Below are 5652 nucleotides of genomic sequence, written 5' to 3'. Positions count from 1 at the left end.
CAAAAGTGGCCCACTAGGCACTCGCATTCCACGCCCGGCTCCACGCCAGCGAGCCGGGCTTCTTACCCATTTAAAGTTTGAGAATAGGTTGAGATCGTTTCGGCCCCAAGACCTCTAATCATTCACTTTACCGGATAAAATTGCGACAAAAATATGGAACGCTTCACAAATTTGCGTGTCATCCTTGCGCAGGAGCCATGCTAATCTTCTCTTTATCGTCCAATTTTAGTATATGTGCTGCGGAAGCGAGCACTGGACAGGATATTCTGTCTGCATCTTGTACTATGGATAACCACTAAGAAGATAACAATGTACAATGTATTAATTATTGAAACTGTCCTATTAATCAGTTTTGAAGCTGTCTCATTGATATTTGTTTCTCAGTAAAAGAAAATATATAAGGATGTCCTAGCACCATTTGTTGAAAAGACTATTCTTTCCCCCCTTGAGTGATCCTCTGTGGAAATGTTATTGAACATAGATATATGGTTTTGTTTCTGGAGGCCCACTTCTATTCCAACTGTCTATATCTATCCATATGCCAGCATTACACTTTTTGTTGCTATAGATTCATAGTAAAATTTGAAACTGGAACTAGAGTCTTCTTTGTTTTGGATAATCAAGGTCCCTTGCAGTTTCATGTAAATTTGAGGATCAGTTTTTCCATTTCTCAAAAAAAATCATCAGAATTTTTATACTGATTACACTGGATTTGTAGATCACTTTGGTAAGTGTTATCATATTTGTGTGTGTATTGTTATATTAACAATATTAAGTCATTCAAACTATGATCACAAATATCTTTCCCTTTTTATGACTTCTTTAATTGCTGTCATAAATCTTTGCAGTGTATAGGTCTTTCATTTTATTGGCTAAATTTATTTCTAGTTTTTTTTTTAAATGTATTTGACTGTTACACGGTCTCACTATGCATCTCGGACTCATAGTGATCCTCCTGTTCTCAGCCTCCCCAGCACTGGAATTTTAGGTGTATACAACTATGCCCGGACTCTGGCCAGCTCAGCCTGCACTAGGGTTGGGGCAAGCACAGCATGTGGTGCCAGGGATCCAACTGCACTCCCAAGGCTTGCCTAAACTTGCCTAAGCAAGCACTTTAGTCTGCTGAACTATCTTACTGGTCCTTTCTAGGTATTTTAATCTTTTGGATATTATTATAAGTTAAATTGTTTTTCTTAAAAAAATTGTTTTTCTTAATTTATTTTTCAAATTATTCATTGTTCCTATATAGAAGTGCACCCTGATTTTTCTGTATTGATCTTGTATCCTGCAACATTGCTGTATTCACTTATCATCTCTTGTACTTTTTATGTGAGTTTGTTGGGATTTTCAATATACAGAATCTTGTCACTTATTAATATAGCTTACTTTTTGTTTTCCAATTTTAATATGCCCTATTTACTTTACTTGCCTAATTACTGTCTATAGAACTTTTAGTATAATACTGAATATTGGTGGCAAATGTGAGCATTCATAATCTGTTCCTGAATTTAGGCAAAGTGTGATTAGTCTTCCAGCTAACCAGCTAGAATTTGGAGGTTTCCACAGTTCCCTCCTTGCATTTAGTAATTTGCCAAATTGCTCAAGGAAATACTGACTTATATTTATTGGTGTATTGTTGTATTTATTTATTTTTGTCTTTTGAGTCAAGGTCTCATTATGCAGTTTAGGCTGGCCTTGAGTTCACTTTGTAGCCCAGGCTGGTCTTGAGCTCACAACAATCCTCCTACCTCACTCTTCAGTGCTGGGATTACAGATATGCACCATCAAGCCTGGCTTTTACTGGTGTATTATAAAAGATGCTTCAAAGACTACAAAGGAACAGTTGATAAAATGTATGGAGGGTGAGGTCAATATACAGCGTGAATGTAAGAGCTTCTGTCTTCATGGAATTGGGGGTGCACCATCCTCCCAAAACACAGATGTTTACTGAATTATAAATCTATAATAATGGGCACAGAATATGTGAAAAATAGAATTTGTATCAACATTAACACAAAAGGAGAAGAAAAATCTATATAGGAACAACATTTTGTATGATATTTGCAATGAACTGAATGTCTGTTTGCCCCACTCTACCAAATTCATATGTTCAAATCTAATCCCCAGTGTGGAGATTTGGATGTGGGACCTTTAGGAGAAAATTGGGTCGTGATGGTGATAATCACTGACTTGATTTGTGTCCTTATATAGAGAGGTCAGAGAGTTAGCTCTCTTTTTGCTACATGAACTTATCAGAAGACATTGGCAGTCTGAAAACTGCAAGAAGATCCTCACCAGAACCTGAGCCTGCTGTTACCCTGATCACAGACTTGCAATTTCCAGAACTGTGAGAAATAAATCTATGTTGTTCATAAGTTACCTACTCCATGACATTTGTAATAGCAGTGTAAGTTCACTAAGACACCATTCAAATTAGATGGGCAATCATTTTCACAAGATTGTTATGTTAAAATGTTAATTGTAATTCTTGTGGTAACTAATGACTAGCTAAAAATATATGCTAAAGTAAATTAGAAAGCCATCAAGACAGTATACTAAAAAAAATCAGTTAAACACACATAAAGAAGTAAAGGGGAAGTAAAGGATAAAAAAAGTGCAGAAATATAGAAAAACAACAGAAAAATACTGCAAAAATCAATCATTCCTCATCAGAAATTAAATATAAATGAATTGAACTGTTCAATAGATTTTTCTTATGTTTTTTTAAAAAAAATTGTTATAAGGTCTTCCTATGCAGCTTGGACTCATGGTGATCCTCTTGTCCCAGCCTCCCCATCCTAGAAATACAGGCATGCACCACCACATCAGGTTTCACTGGCTGGCATGGCACACCTGGAGTTCTGGGGCTAGCACAACATCTCTGGTACCAGGGATCAAACCAGAGTCCTTATGCTTGCCAGGCAGGTGCTTAGACTGCTGAGCTATCTCCCTAGCCCCAAGAGATTTAATTTAGAATCATAGTTACAAATAGATTTAAAATAAAAGAATAGTAAAGAGATACTCTACGTAAATAGCAATCAGTAGAGGGCTGAATTGTCTGTACTATATCAAATAAGATAAACCTGAAGTCAAAAATTTTTTACAAGAGCCCAAAATGGCATTATGCATTAATAAACGCATGTATCTTAGTCTATTCTGTGCTGTTAGAGCAAAATGTCACAAAGTGGGTAAATCATAACAAACAAAATTTGTTGGTTCATGGTATGGAATTTAGAAAATCCAAGACTATGGAGCCAGCATCTGGCCAACATTTTCTTGTTGCATCATCTCCTGGCAGAAGGAAAAGATCAACAAAAGGAATAAGGGAAAGGGCTCAAGCAAAGGGGACCAAACCTACCCTTTGATAAGGAACACACTTTTGCAATAACAACACTAATCCATTTATGAAGACAGTGCTTCCAGAACCCAAACATTTCCCAGCAGGCCTCATATCCAAAGAACACTGCACTGGGGATCAGAACTCTGACACATGACCTTTGGGAGACATATTTGAATCACCACACCATGAATTAATCAGGAACACAGGACAATTAAAAGCAAACTAACAACACAGCCCAAAAATATAGAACTGAAAGAATTAAAGGGAGAAACAGACGTTTCTACAAAAATTGGAAACCTTAGTACTTCATTTTCAATAATATAACATTCAAACAAAAGATCAACAACTATATAGAGATTTCAAACAACACTATAGATCAAATAACAGATGTAGCAGATCATCTGTCTGTCTGTCTATCATTTCATCTAACAACAGTGAGATACACATTTTTCCAAGGGCACATAGTCGTTCAGGATAGAACATATACTAAACCACAAAAAAAGATCACCTTGAATTTTATATTTGAAGTTGTACAAAGTATGTTCTTTACCCATAATGGAATGAAACTAGAAATAAGTAATAAATGGAATGCAAGAAATTCTCAAGTAATGGAAATTAAGTAATATACCTCTAAGTGACCAATAGATGAGAGAGAAAACCATAAAGGAAATGACAAAATACTTTGAGATGAATGAAAACAAAAACAAAGCATATCAAAACTTACTGAGTGCAGCAGTTCTCTGAGAGAATTTTATAACTATAAATGCCTACACAAATAAAAGGAGCTGAGGTTACAGCTCAGTGGCAGATCACATTCTTAGCATCCACAGGGACCCTGTTTCAATTCCCAGCACCAAGATAAATAGAGTTTTAAAAAAATATTTCAATTCAACATCTTAACTTTCTACCTTAAGGAATTGGAAAAGAAGTACAAACTAAATCCAAATGTATCCAGAGAAAAGAAATACTAAACATTAGAACAGGTTAAGGGTGGGGGATGTAGTTTAGCAGCTTAAACACCTGCTTAGCAAGCACAATGTCCTGAGTTCGATCCCTGGTACACACACAAAAAAAAAAAGGATTAGAACAATGAAAAGGACTGGAGATGGAATGAGGAGAAGAGATATATCTATATATGTAAGCAGGATGGTTTGGATAATTGTACTGTGGATTGCTATTGGTCTGTGGGAAAGAGCAGTTAATGTTTAATTTTTTGTCTTCTTTTTTCCATTTTTTTCTTTTTCTCTTTTCTTAATTTCTTCTAACTTTTTTTCTTTCTTTTTCCAATTTTTCATGCATATATCTGGTAATTGAGCAACCAATTTGAAGGCAACACTGTGCAATACAAAAAATAATGTCAAATTCATACTATTTTGTTTAGTAAAATGCTGTATCATTTATAATTTTTTGTTTTGATATTTTGTACCCTTTAAAAAATAAAGAAGAAAGATTAGAACAGGTTAATAAAATAGAGAATAGAAAACAATAGAGGAATAAATAGTTTTGAAACCCATGCTATCAATAGTTGCCTTTACATAATTAATAAATCTATAGCTGAAATGATCAAAGAAAAAGAAAATAAGATTTTCTAAAATTAAAAATTTGAGACTCAGGGGCCAGCTAGATAGCCCCTAGTCTAAAGCACCTGCTTAGGCAGACATAGGGGCCGAGAGTTCAATCCCTGGCTTGCCTTGCCAGCCCTAACCTGGGGTGGTGAGACTGAGACTGGGTATGGTGGTGTGCACCTGTAATCCCAGCACTTGGAAGGCTGCAAATAGGAGAATCACTAGGAGTTGGATCTATGTAGTGATACCCTGTAGACCCTGTACTAGATACATTTAAAAAATTAGGACTCTATCAAAATAAAAAGGAGAACAGGGATATAGCTAGGTGGTAGAGGACCCCTGAATTTAAACCCCAGTAACACACACACACACACACACACACACACACACACACACACAACTGGAGATATTAGCTCAGTGGTGGAGCATTTACTTAGCATGTTTAAGGGCCTGGATTCAGTCTCCAGTATCCATAAAAGTGCAAGAAGAACAAAAGAAAAGAAAACACACTCAACCAACTGTCTCCTGAGCATGGTAAACAACATCTGTGTAAAAAGTAGAGCTAACATTGTACTTAATGGTGAAAGACAAAGCGTTTCCCTCTATAATCAAGAAGAAAACTATGGGCTGGAGAGATGGCTCAGTGGTCTAGAGCACCTACTTGAAACAAGCTTGGCAAAGCACAGGGACCGCGGTTCGATCCCCCAGCACCACATGCCAGCCAGCCCCGCCCCCTGGTGGGCTGAG

The 5652-nt window shown here is 36.4% G+C and overlaps 1 non-coding gene across 1 annotated transcript; it reads right to left on the bottom strand.

The window, feature by feature from the left end:
- Window positions 1-147: 147 nt before the first annotated feature.
- On the bottom strand, window positions 148-253 carry LOC111815803. The gene has a single exon (XR_002820438.1). It is a non-coding gene; the product is annotated as a U6 spliceosomal RNA (small nuclear RNA).
- Between the last annotated feature and the right edge of the window lie 5399 nt (window positions 254-5652).

Source organism: Octodon degus, unplaced genomic scaffold, assembly GCF_000260255.1.
Source record: "Octodon degus isolate 3935 unplaced genomic scaffold, OctDeg1.0 scaffold00021, whole genome shotgun sequence".
NCBI lineage: Eukaryota > Metazoa > Chordata > Mammalia > Rodentia > Octodontidae > Octodon > Octodon degus.
This window is presented reverse-complemented; position numbering and strand designations above follow the sequence as displayed.